The following is a 14,585-nucleotide window of genomic DNA, read 5'->3' on the forward strand; positions in this document are numbered from 1 at the left end:
TAAAAGAACTGGACTTTTTATCCATAAAGAAATGTACAAAACCCATATTTTGCATTATAAGGACTGTATTATTCAATCCAAATCCTGCTACTATTCTGGTTTAATCTCTTCACATAAAGGTAACACAAAGTCACTGTACTCGCTGTTTAACAATCTCATCCGACCCCTGGACTCTCTGCCACCACATCTCTACTCCACCGTCTTCTGTAACTTGATGTCCTTTTTGGATGCAAAAATCCACAAGATCCAACAGAATCTCTGCCATAACTCCTCTCCTTCCATTTCACCTGCATCCCACCCAACTACTCACTCTTTTTCCACCTATAAACTCCCCACCCTCTACGAAATTTCAGACATTATCCATATGTCCAAACCATCCACCTGTCAGCTGGACCCCTTCCCCACAGTTCTGGTTAAGGCCTCCCTCCCCTCTCTGGTCCCCCTCATCTCTGCTATCATCCACTCCTCTCTTACCACTGTAACCATTCCTGCATCCCTCAAAACCGCTGCAATTACCCCAATATTGAAAAATCCTGGTGCTGACCCCTCCAACCTCAATAACTTCCGTCCTATCTCTAATCTACCTTTCATCTCCAAAATTCTTGAAAAAACAGTTGCCACCCATCTCCACTTACTGGCAGCTGATCCTGGCCTCCTCACTATTTTAATCCTCCTTGACCTGAGTGCAGCATTCGATAACATCTGTCATAACACCCTCCTGAACAGGTCATCTTCCATTGGCATCACTCACACCCCACTTCACTGGTTCACATCCTATCTCACAGGTCGCACACAGTTTGTTCAACTCAAATCTTTCCGGTCCAATCCTTCCCTATTCAATACAGGTGTGCCCCAGGGCTGTGTACTGGGGCCCCTGCTCTTCATTATCTACCTCCTCCCCCTTGGCAATATCTTCCGAAAATATAACATTAATTTCCACTGCTACACGGATGACACCCACCTCTACCTCTCAAGTAAACCTTCATCCATTCTACCACCCTCCTCCCTCACTGACTGCATTACTGAAGTAAAAACCTGGCTCACCTCAAGTTTCCTCCAATTAAACAGTGACAAAACTGAGGTTCTCCTCATTGGCACTAAATCAACACTATCCAAAACAGATAGCTTTTCTATTCAAGTTGACAACTCCTCTATCTCCCCCTCCCCCAGACCTGGCCCTCAGCCGTCTCTGACCTGACAACGTGTAACCCTAGGCCCACTGGCAATATTGACCGTGACACACGCATACGTAAACGTAACGCAGGCCCGACAAGCGTGTACCAACTTGTACTTGTATTACCTTGTATGATGTATCTTGTTAGTGGCACGAGGCAATGCACGAGCCACTATTGTAATCTTTTTTCTTCTTATTTTTCATATTCCGCCAGAATTTCATGTGTTCGTGAAATTCATTCGTGTTTCAAATGAAATAAACACATTATCAGGGTACAAATCACAGAAAAACACCAACCCATTTCTATGCCAATATTGAAATGCATTGTCATACCCAGATGGAAGAAAGAAGTGATTATCTGCTACTGGGAAGTACCTACTATACTGCTTTAGATCAAAGTGTCTCCTAAACTGTAACCATATCCTAAGCGAAGCTTTGACAACTGGGTTTGTGAACTGTATAGTACAGTTGTGTGGTAACAATGATGTGAGCGTCGGTAGGGGGTTGGATAATAGTTCCATGTGAACCCAGTCTGGGCCCTGTTTATTTTCATATGTATAAATCCAATGAATTAGTTTTACTATGTTAGCAGCCCAGTAATACCAAAGAAAATTGGGTAATCCCAACCCACCAGCATCCTTAGGAACCTCCAGGTACATCTTCTTCATCCTAGGGTTAGAATTGTTCCATATAAATGAAGAAATCAATCTATCCAACTGTTTAAATGTTTTCATAGGGATAAATATAGGGATCATCTGGAACACATAAAAGTCCTCTATCTTGTGGGTAACTTTAATTCCTAAATATGTGAACATATTGTGTTCTAGTTTGAATGGAAATTTGAAATAATCTCTATCTGTGAGGTCGGGAAAAGCAGGCTCTTTGAAAAGTTCAATTTGTAACCTGAGAGGTGTCTAAAGTGTTCTAGCATCAACAATAGTTTTGGAATCGATACTGTTGGGTTGGATATAAACAGAAGCATATAGTGCCACCTTATGGACTTCACCGCCACGAGAGATACCGTTGATAGCCTCTTCTGCCCTAAGGGCTATAGCAAGAGGTTCAACCGCGAGATCAAACAGATATGGGGAGAGGCCACAGCCCTGCCTACAGGACCTGTGAAGGGGGAAATAGTCAGAGATATTGTTATTGGTCCGTACAGCCGCAGTGGGTGTGTCATATATTATTTTAATCCATGTTAGAAATGATGATCCAAGCCGAATTTTTCTAAGACAGCAAACAGGTATTGCCATTCAACGCGATCAAATGCTTTTTCGGCATCCAAGGAGATCACCACTTCTGTGGTCTCCTCAGATGCCGAGTGCGGGGTGTACAGGATATTGAATAATCTACGCATATTATAAAATGACTGTCTACCTGGAATGAAGCCTGTTTGATCTGGATCAATAATTGTTGGAATTACACTGTCTATACGGGTGGCTAGTATTTTTGTGAGAATTTTATAGTCACAGTTTAAAAGGCTTATTGGGCGGTATGAGCTGCATATTAAATGGTCTTTGTCTTTTTTGAGCAGTACTGAGATTATGGCCTGGGTCATGGTTTGAGGCAATTTCTGTTGTTCAAAAATGTCCTGATACAGTTGGCTAAGTATTGGTGCTAGTTTATCAACAAATTCCTTGTATATCTCGATTGAAAACCCATCAGGCCCCCGGGGCCTTACCGCTCTGCATTGATTTAATTGCCTGCATGACTTTGTCTGTTGTAATCTGACTGTCTATCTGCAAACTGTCCTCCGGGGTGTCCATTGAATGGTCAGTCCCTCCAAAAATGTAATAATGTCCAATGTGTTGCCCAGTGGCTCAGATCTGTAAAGATTCATGTAGAATTTTTTAAACTCTTGGTTTATTGTATTAGGATTAGTAGTTTTCTCACCCAGTTCTGTTCGGATTTCAGGAATAGTGCTTGCCGCTGTGGACTCTCTAGTTTGGTGAGCTAAAAGTTTTCCAGTTTTCTCCCCGTGCTCATAAAATTTTTGTTTTGACTTAAAAAATAACTGTTCTGTTTGTTTAATGGAGAGGTTATCAAATTCAGTTTTCAATAATAATTTTCTCTGTAGAGCTCAGGCATTGGAGCATCAGCATATTTACAGTCGACCTCTGCTATACTGTGAGATAGGTCGCTCAAGCGTTGTTTACGTTTCTTTCTCTCATAAACTGTATAAGATATTGTCTGGCCCCTGAGATAGGCCTTAAGGGCCTCCCACACTGTGGTTAGTGGCATATCCGGTGTAAGATTGAATTCCGAATCAATTTGTTGAGAAATGAATTTCTTGAAGGAGTCTCTAGACAACAACAGGGGATCAAACCGTCATGTACGGCGTAGTCTGATACACTCTGGGAAACATATATCCAACTGCACTGGGCCATGATCAGAAATAACAATACTGTTATACCGGCAATCCTTAACCATAGAGAGGGTTCTGCTATCGACGAGGAAAAAGTCGATCCTGGAAAAAGCGTTGTGAACTGGGGAGAAGAAGGAGTACTGCCTAGTGGTCGGGTTGTCACTCCGCCAAGGGTCAAAAAGCATGTATGTGTCCATAAATGATTGGATAACTGTATAAGAGTTTGAAATCTTACAATTAAGTCTGGGGTTTGATCTATCCAATTTTGGTTGTAGAACACAATTAAAGTCACCCCCCCAGTATCAATTGGTTGTTATCAAGATCTGGTAATGTTGCTATGAATTTAGTAAAAAAAAAAAAAGGGGGTCATCCCAATTGGGTCCATATACATTAGCTAATGTTACTTGAGTACCATACAATTTACCAGTTACAATGACATATTTACCCCAGGGGTTACATACAGTCTGTGATGGGGTGAATGGAACACCTTTTCTGATCAAGATCGCTGTACCACATACTCTATCATCGTTTTTTGAGCAGAATAATTGCCCTATCGAAGCTTTCTTTAGCTTAGTACATTCACTTGATCGTAAGTGAGTCTCCTGTAGAAACATGATATCACCTCCTAATATTTTTAGATGTGTAAACACCCTACTTCGCTTCACTGGGTTATGGATTCCCTTTATGTTCCAGCTCAAAAAACGAATATGGCCTGGCTTCTGTGCATCAGACATTGTGTTTCTAGAGTAAATAAGAGAAATAAGAAAGCGAGAATGAGTCCCTGTCTAACTACCAAACTTAAACTTAAACTGAGCCTTAAATCCCTATGCTGATCTACTGAACCTGTTGAGATCGCACACCCCACTTCTAGCATTGTACTGCAGATGGCCATCTAACCTATCCTCCTAACAGGCCCCAACCAGGGCGAACCATGATATATATAGATTTAATTGAATGCAAATTAATTGCATATAGCCAACAACAGTAAACAAACCAAGATACCTCTGTATACCCCTCCTCTCTCCTTTAAATCGTTCTCCCTCTATTATACCTGTGCATCTAATATAAATTAGAAGACACAAAGGGCCATGAATACTTAAAAAAAATAAAAATGAAAAAGCCACTATATAGCAGGCATTGGATTAGAGTGGCGAGATTCCCTAAGGGTTTCAGATTTTAAATTTCGCCAGAAGAAGAGGAAGAAGAAGAAAAAAGAAATGATAATAGTAATAAACATTTTGGGCAAGAGGGCCTCATATTCAAATGGTATGCATATGTGTTCCCACATACCCAAACAGGCTATATGAGCACACAGAGAGAAACAAAATAGGAGAGAGGAATAAAGTCGGTGTATTGAAACTTAAACACCAGGCCCTAAGCGTCCATAAAAAATAAAATGTTACCTGGGAGCCTTGGAAAAGGTAAAGTGAAAAAACAAATGGGTGAAAAAATCTTTAACATCTGGGCTTAACAGCTCGTTATCAACATTTAGTCCCCGTTGTCCGATTGGCTAAATCAATTTACAGTGTCCTTAGGCTTCAAGTTTTTTTTAATATATTCCACCGCCGTCGCCGGATCCTCAAACCGCCTCTCCTGGCCAGTCGAGTCCACCAAACTTAACATTATGGCAGCTCTGGAGTAGACGTTTAGCCTCAGCAAAGGCGGCTCTCCTCTTCGCCACTGTTGCCGTGTAGTCTGGGAATAAGCTCACTCTCTTGTCATGCAGGGTCAGCGGTGCCAGGCGGGCCGCTGTACGGAAGACCTCTTCCCGTTCCCGTAGGTAGTGGAATCTGATCATGATGACTCTGGGAGCCCCCCCCCCCCTCGTTAGCACGTGAAATTAAGGCTCAACAGCTCCTGCAGTAGTTTAGCGATGCTTGCAGTGGGCCGCTGTCCCTCACACGATTCAAAATCTTCTTTTACCCTGACCAGACGTGCATTGAGAAGGCGCTGTCTCCCATCGATTTCTTCCGGAGCGATGTGACCTCCGCTTTTAACATGGCGACCTCGTTTTCAGTGCTAGCCGCCCTCAGTATGCATTCAGGCCAGACTCCAACTCGTTCAGGCGGGTCTCTTGTTTCGCCACGTCCTCCCAGACCGCGTCTATCTTAGTGTTCAAGTCAGCTGTACTTGAGTCTATACGTGCCAAAATCCTGCTTTCGCTGCTTGCAATGGCAGCCATGACAGCAGATAGGTCTGGAGTCTCCTCATCTGTAGATTTCTCATTCGCGGACGCGGTTTCAGCTAAGTCCGCGGTTTTAGCAGAGGCCTCCTTCTTGTGGCATTTTCCTTTGGGCATTTTGTCGCTTAATTGAATATCTCTAAAACATATCTCAACACCAAACACATGTACATCTGGCCCAGACTTCTACGCTTCTCACAGACTGATAGTTTTTTTTTATAGCAGCTACCGTTTTCTTACAATCACAAGTTGTTCGGGAGAAACAGACAGTAGTAGAATCGAAGTAGCTGTTCCTCGAGGGGAGAATTAACTGTCAACAGGTGTAACTGTCGGTTACACACACACATTCAGTGTCATAAGACACACACATCTCCATGACAACCAGCCTGAGCGTGATTAAAGCCCATTAAGATCAAAGGTGCCCCCTAAACAAGCATGTCAAAACAAGAGCATTGTTTGAAACAACCTCTGTCCAATAAGCAACTGAACTCAGCTTCTGTATTGCAGGTTGGGCTGGGCTCAAAAAACCTGGGACAGTGTATATATACTGTATATATGGATAGTTTAAGCACACACACAAGCACACACACACACCAGACACATCTCCATGACAACCAGTGAAACCCACCCCCTCAGGCTGCGCCTGCCGATGACGTCACATAAAAAACACGCTATCTAAGTCCCCATGGACAAACAGCATTGTCAAGGGGGATCCAAGATGGCGGAGTGAGCAGACACGCGTTGCAGGCTCCGATAAAAACAGTTTATCTTTTGTCCTTGAAGGTGACGCTATGCAGTTTACAACTCAGAACAAACCAGGGAAAAACTCTTCACAAAGTGTCTGGAGAAAATAAAGGTAAACTACGAACTTTGTTGCCTACTAAAGAAGTGTATACCAAGTTCAAGGGAGCAGGCTACAATGAATGACCACAACTACGACCTGGCCGCTTTTCATGAAGCGTGCAACGATGAAGACGTAGCTGACATCCAGATTGCTGAGCAAATTCCCAAAGGACGGAAAATTAACTTAGCACACACTCCAGTGAAATCTCCTCACCACAAAAAACAAAAGAAAGGCAACCAAAACCCTCTAGATGACAGCGTGTAGTAGTAGCCTATAGTTCTGTTAACTTTTATATCGTTGAATGCTAGGGGGCTAAAAAACAATGTGAAACGAAAAGCTTTTTTTCTGTTTTGTAAGGAGCAAAAAGACAATTGTGTTTTTTTACAAGAGACTCATTCTGTTGAAGAGGACGTTTTGGAAGCTGCAGTGGGGTGACTCTATTTTTTTCAGTCATGGGACATCACACTCGGCTGGTGTTATGATTCTTTTTAATAGATTTCCTGGAAAAATAATTAACCACATAAGTGACATTAATGGACATTGGTTGATGGTGATAGCTGATATAAATGATGAAAATTTTTTTCTGATGTGTGTTTATGGTTACAGTGAGAGGGGTAAAAACAAAACATTTATATCTGACTTGTGTAAATTACTTACAGATTGTATGAAAACATATTCAACTGACAAAATTATAGTTGGAGGTGAATTCAATCTGGTACCCCATCTTTGGCTGGACAGACAACCACCAAGGGCTCGGTGTCACAAGTATGATGACCTAACTGTTGAATTGATAAATAGAACAAATTTGGTGGATTACTGGAGTAAGAAACCCCCCAACTCTATTCAGTTTTCTTGGTTTAATGCACCTGGCAATGGTCAAAGCTCAAGAATAGACTACTGGCTCATCTCGTCTCCTTTAGTCAATTATGTTAGCAAACGTGATATTTCTGCCTCGCCCTTAACCGATCGTTGTGCTATCACTTCATCCTTTCTGTTTTCAACACCTGAACCTGGACTTAACCACGTTTGGAAATTCAATAATACTCTTTTGGACAGTGAATCGTTTTGCAAGGATGTTAGACAGCTAATAGTAGAAACTGATGCCTAGGAAATGTCTAATGTAAGTAAATGGGAATGGTTTAAATTCAAGACAAGAGAACTTGCAGTTCGGGCAAGTAAAAATGCCTGTAAATTGAAAAAACAAAAGCAGCAAAACATTATTACTAATATTAACAACATCTGTGTAAAACCCAAATTGTCAAAAGAGGAACTTGTTGAATTAAACAAATTACAAAGTGAATTAGATCATTTGTATTTTATCTAGAGCCCGCTGGATTGAAGGAGTGAAAAAAACTTCTTATTTTTTCAATCTTGAGAAACACAGTCAAAAAAGAAAATTAATAAATTAATTATAGAATAATTTTAGATGGATCTATTATTGAACATTTAATCCGGTCACAATAGTGACCGTAAAAAAAAGTTTCATTTCTAAGACTATAAAAATGTCACTGAATGATCTGTCAATGCATTTCCAGCAGATATTGAAATAATAAAGGGTCTCAATGAAATATGTGCAGTGTCGTATGTTTACTGTAAATTGTCACATGACCAGTGCTGTTTACTTCCTGTTTGCGCCAAGAGAAGAGGATGGCAGCAAGGAAGCTCCCACAGAAAAGATTAGTAAAGTATGTTAACAGAAAGATAGGACATAGATTTTTGGTACACATCATGTTTAAGGTGTCTAGTATTGATATATGCATTTGCAATTACTCAACTTTGTTTAATGTGGTCATAGAACTCACAAAGATGTCACCGGCAACAATAGTGACCAGTGGGAAACCCCATTGTATCTCAATGCTAATACACGTAGGCTAACTGTTCTACCTTACTTTCTGCTACTACCTAACTTTCTACCTAATTTTACACACAGAAACACACAACCTCCTTTCCCCTTCCCCTGTTCTAGCCCCCCCATCTCCCGCCATAACAATGAAGGCCAGCTAGAAGACCCAAGGGCCTCTAAGCACCTGAGGGTCCAGACAGAAGACCCAAGGGCCTGTAGCCTCCAGAATGGCCAGCCAGAAGACGCAAGGGCCTCTAAGCACCAAAGGGTTCAGCCAAGTCAGAAGAACCAAGGGCAAAACTGCAAGTGCCTTTGCTGTTATTTCAGAATACACAGTATACAGACCAAATGCTGCAGAATGTGTAAAACAAAGCTGCCCCAACCCAGTGGATGTTTTCTTACAGATGTATCCACCCACCCTGAGAGAGATCATAGTTGAAATGTCCAACCTCTACTCCACCCAGACTAAGGGAAAGCAACTGAATCTAAGTATGGATGAGCTCCTCACCTTCCATGGGGTCCTAATTGCAAGTGGATGCAGCTCTGTCCCAAGAAGACACATGTACTGGTCAGTTGACAATGATGTACACAATGAGAGCATTTCAGGTGCAATGCAGAGAAACCGCTTTGATGATATAATGGCCTCAGTTCATGTGGTTGACAACACCAAGATCACTGATGACCCTTTTTTTAAGGTCAGACCCATCTTCTCTGAGCTCAGTCACTCATACAAAATCATGCCATTTCAGGAATGGCTGTCAGTGGATAGAGCATGATCCCATACTACGGCTGACATGGATGTAAACAATTCATCAAAGGCAAACCAATTCGCTTTGGTTACAAGGTATGGAGCGTCGCCTCATCCAGTGGATACATGTACCACATGGGCCATATTGTGGATCGCACACTCTCCCCCCAGAGACAGGGTTGGGTCAGGGACCCAGCGTTATGGGTTTGGCAGAGCTAGCTCAGGTGTCTCAAGGTGCCAAGTTCTTCCATGACAACCTCTTTACCACTCTTTCACTCATGGATGAGATGACAAAAAGAGGATATGGGAGCTCTGGAACCATGAGGCAGAACCGCCTGTTTGATGTCCCATTCACACCACTGAATGCCTTCATGAAGTTACCCAGGGGAACCTCTGAGGTTCTGTGCCAAGGAGAGAAGCTGCTGGTGCGTTGGAAAGATAATAACATTGTAACAGTGGCAACAAACATGGATGAAAAATACACTAAGACCTCTGTCAAGAGATGGAACAGGCATTGACGTGCCTTTGACAATGTCCAACAACCAAAATGCATCAGCCGATACAATGACCACATGGGTGGTGTAGACCTTCACAACCTACAGGTTTCACGATACCATATCTCAATCAGGTCAAAGAAGTGGTGGTGACCCATCTTTGCATGGTCTATCAACAATGCTCTTGTAAATGGCCATCTCTTTTACAGAAATGTTATTGGAGGGACCATCAACCTGCTCATATTCTCACGGATAGTCTCACAGTCTCCTCAATATTCATAACGGTGCTCCCAGTTTTCATATTGCTAGCTGATAGCATAAGGCTTATATGTAAAATATTCACACTACAATGAGAGAGCATTTAGAGGCAATGCTGGAACTTTTAAAAGTGATAATAACTAGCCTTTATATATAAGGATGTTATACACCCGCGCCCACACACACACAAACACACACATGCACGCACGCGCGCATACACACACACACACACACATACACAAACAAACACATATACACACTGCACAGGTCAAATAGACCTCTATTTAGTCTGTCCAATGGTTGATACCACACAGTATCCCACCGGCCACAATTGTGACCAATCATAAAACACAATTTTCACATACTTTTCCATGAAAATTTCAAAAAATTGTGATTGATTGTTTCAAAGGGATACTAATGACACATGATTTGGATATTTTTGTGTCTGGGAAAAATTTGGGATTAAATGGGCAGTGAAATAAAATGGTTTTATAGCATCTTATACAAATCTAGTTATTCTGATACAAACTGTCTTTTTTTTCTAAATGCCATCAGGAAATTTAACAAAATCATTGATACTGATTTTAACAATTTATAGAGGCAGATTTAAAAATTGAAGAGCTTGATAAAGTTATACTGAAGATGTCCACTGGAAAATCTCCTGGCCTGGATGGCTTAAAGACATCAGAGTGATGTTATACAAAGCTATCTTAGAATGTATCTCAACTGGCAACCTTTCAACCACAATGAAACAAGGAATAATCACTCTAATTCCAAAACCCAATAAAGACATACTCCTCCTTGATAACTGGAGACCTACTACTTTTTTATGTAACGATTACACAATTTTGGCTCATGTTTTTGCTGACCGACTAAACAGAGGATTAAAAGATATAATTGATGAATGCCAGTCAGCATTTGTTAAAGGGAGAAACATTTCTATAAGGTGTTTGACGCAGCTTAGGAAAAACAAATCAAAGACTTAGCCACAACGGGAAAAGTAACAAAGAAACACAAAATCACGTGATAAATAGGGGAAACGAAAAGATTAGCACAGGAGGAATATCTCTGACTGGCGTTTAACAAAACTCAAAACACAATCTGGGAAGCACAAGAAATGCCGGAGTCACAAGAGGCAGGAGATCAAGTCGTCAGCAAGCATGCATGTGGTAACAAGAGCAATCATCCGGCACAGGAGTGTATCTGGAGGTGCCTTAAGTAGTCAGGCTGATTAGAGGAAGTCAAGCAGGTGCGTTTAGGGGAGCCTGCTGCCGAGGAGATCGCCCCGCCTCTCTGTGCTCTGCCTGTGACAGGTGGAGAGAGTGTGAGAGAGAGAGAGGAACAAGATATGAGCACAGGAAAACCAGACCATAACAGAGACTCACTTTAAAATAATCAATAACATACATCTGGTAGCCCAATTTCTTAAGAGAAGATTTAAGTTTGATGTACATCTTTGCACCTTTTGTAATTCTGACGATGAAATATTGGAGCACTTGTTCTTTTCATGTCACTACTCACAACAATTTTGGTTTAATTTTAGAAATTAGTTATCTTTAAAACTAAAGATTTCTTCCTTAAACATTTCCCACACCTTATACTATATGGACAATTTAAGCTCGTTCAACTCCAACATAATAAATATTGCCATACTTCTAGCCAAATATCACATCCACTGTAGTAAATGGAGAGGTAACAAACCCTCATTTTTCAGTTTTATGAATGAATTTAAACGGTATTATTCAGCATTACTTAGATTAAAAGACTGGAGGGCAGCTAGAATGATCTCATATGATTTCTAAATCACTACTGTTCTAAGCTACTTTTCATTGTATAGTTTAGCTCCTTTTTTTTATTTGTTCTTTAGCTACTGCCTTATGTCATCATAACTGCAATTCCCAATTTATAATTTAATTTAAGATAACTATATGCCCCCTTGTCTCTGTTCCTTTTCTTGTTTAGCTGTGTTTGATTTTTTCTTTTTTTTTTGTTTATTGTTGTTCATTGTGTAGTATCACATAAGGAAAATTGAAGTATTACTATGTTTTCCTCCACAAGAGTTTGTATTGTATTGTTGTTTTTTGTTAATAAAAAAAACAAAAAAACAGCATTGCCACCATAGATACATTTATCAGATAAGATTAGATCGCTAGCTAGATAGCAATAGCTAGCGCTAGTTAACTAGCAATCTGGCTAGCAATCTAGCTAGCTAGCGATAACTAGCACTAGCAATAACTAGTGCTAGCTAGCTATAGCGATAACTAGCGCTAGCTAGCTAGTGAAAGCTAACTAGCACTAACTAGCGATAGCTACCTATCTTTTTTGACCAGTTAAATGGTTATACAGCTGGATGCATTCTGGCACAGCATTTGTTAATGCATCATTTCTCAAAAGAGGCAATACTTGTCTGTACGTGAATTCCTTCATTATCTGTAATGGAACACACTGAGTGCCATGAAACAATTTTAGAATTTCCCCATTAAATGACTCAAAAACATATCCTGAATGGGCCCACAATGGTCCCCAATTCTTTACAGAATCAGGTAAATGAAGACATAAATGTAGATTAAATGACACATTTGGCTTTCCATAGAGCGTTTCAAACTGTTTGACAAAATCTACAACCAGTTTCTCGCATGTTTTTAACTCTTCTGTTGTAATAATGTCCTTGCATAGTAAGAACATGAATGTGACAAGGACTAACCAGTGCTGGTAAAAAATCTGGGGCAGAATTCCTTTCAGGACAAAGATACTATAAAAGAGTAACCAGTTCTGCCACTCACTAGCCTTCCAAAATCTCCTTTGCTGAAGAGAACGGGGCACTCTCGTCACATTGCAAGGAGGCTTAATTAGTAAGAGTTGTTGATAAAGTTCAGTCATTTTATTCCCAATATAATAGGGTTTCTCATGGTTTTCACTGTCCAGCCACATGCTTGCCATTTGCCGAACCACACCAAGATGTACATTATGCATATGGTCAGGAGGCATGCCAGATATAGTGTCAAAATGTGGAATGTTTATAAGACAAGTGGGCCCTTTAACACCCCTCACAGATTTTGTGGTCCGTAGAGCCTCCCTTGCATCACTTATGGTTGACGCATGGTCCCTTTTTGGAACTTCTTTGTATGGGTATGCCCTAACAGTACCATTTTCCTTTTGAACTTGTTCACCAGGATGTAGACAGAGGCTACACCCAAAATGACCATTAAACTGGGTCATATTTTGTAGTACAGGCCTGGCAACTGAATCACATATCATGAGAGCTGCCACAACTCTACACTGTTCCAAAATGCTGTTTCTTTTCAACTTGAAGCCGACAGTTGACAACTTCTGACACTCTACAGTGAATGGCTTTAAAAATGTATTCACATTTGGCTTTTTATTGCCAAACCACAAGCCAAAAAGTAAAACATTTTCTTTGCGTACAGGGTATGGAAGCTCATTTACCATCCCTTGCAATGGCCAAATACTATAGAGTGATGATTTAAATACAGGCACTCCATCACAATTGAGTGTTAAGGAGTACCCTTTAGAACAATCAAGTGGGCCTCCAGTTTTGTTCAGATTACGGTACATTTTACCACTATATATATCTTCATAATTTTCAGAATCACATGTGCCTTTTCCTGACTTGAGACAATCTGTAATATCTTCTCTTTGGAGAAGATGTTCCAGCTGTGTTTGGATAGGTAAATATATGAAAAAGTTTCAATTTTTCAGTGAACAATTTTTATCCCACTTTGTGTTGCACACAGTACACTGACCATCATTAACTTTGTCCCCAATGTAATATTCACATTTTGGACAGTATATGTGACATTGTAGGTGACCTTGTACTGTCTTAAATTCTTTGAAGAAGAGGTGCTTTGAGGTTGACGGAGTGTTTTCTGGACAGTGAATATTAATCAAATCTAGAAGATCAGAGAGAGCCACACCAGTGAGTGTGTGTCTCAAAACAAATGAAAGTATGAGTAAAAAACTCTGAGCTTTGGCTAGTTGTGAACCGGTGTATAGAGGCTCTTCATTTACCTGAGGAAACGCTTCATTATTGAACTCTGGCAGATGTGATTCCTCGTTAATTGACTCATCAGTACTATTTTCATCACTGGAAAACTGATCTCCATGAACAAGGACTGATTCAGAGTCAGAGTCAGCAAAAGACTGCCTGGTTTCAAACTCACTACTATCGACACTTTCATCCAAGTCATCAGGAATTAAGTTGTTTGACGACTGAGATGGTGGGCTCAAATGTTGTTGTGGGTCAGTGGAGTGAAGATCACATTCTGTGGAACATTCATCCTCAAACAAGAGTGGGGATGTAGGATATCTGGGCGTAACTTCACCACGATCTGCTTGCAGGCTCTGAAATAGGGAAAAAAGAAAAAAAATGTGATTCTGATCTTCGAGATTCCAGAACTATGATAACATAAAATGACTATACATAGACACAAAATTTGTGGTACATATATCATCACAAACGCAATAATTTTGCTTGATAGGAAATTAACATTTCAGAGGAACTTCCTGGGTTTTTAGGACTGATGGGAACTTAACAATTTTGATACAAAAAGCAAGCAACTTGAGAATTTGTATTTGTAAACCTTCAACTAGCTAAGTGGGACAACAGCAATGATTTTAAATCTTAACCCTGAAGCAGTCCTTCCAGACCGCTTCTGT

The sequence above is a fragment of the Chelmon rostratus genome, chromosome 9 (genome assembly GCF_017976325.1).
Source record: "Chelmon rostratus isolate fCheRos1 chromosome 9, fCheRos1.pri, whole genome shotgun sequence".
Classification (NCBI taxonomy): domain Eukaryota; kingdom Metazoa; phylum Chordata; class Actinopteri; order Chaetodontiformes; family Chaetodontidae; genus Chelmon; species Chelmon rostratus.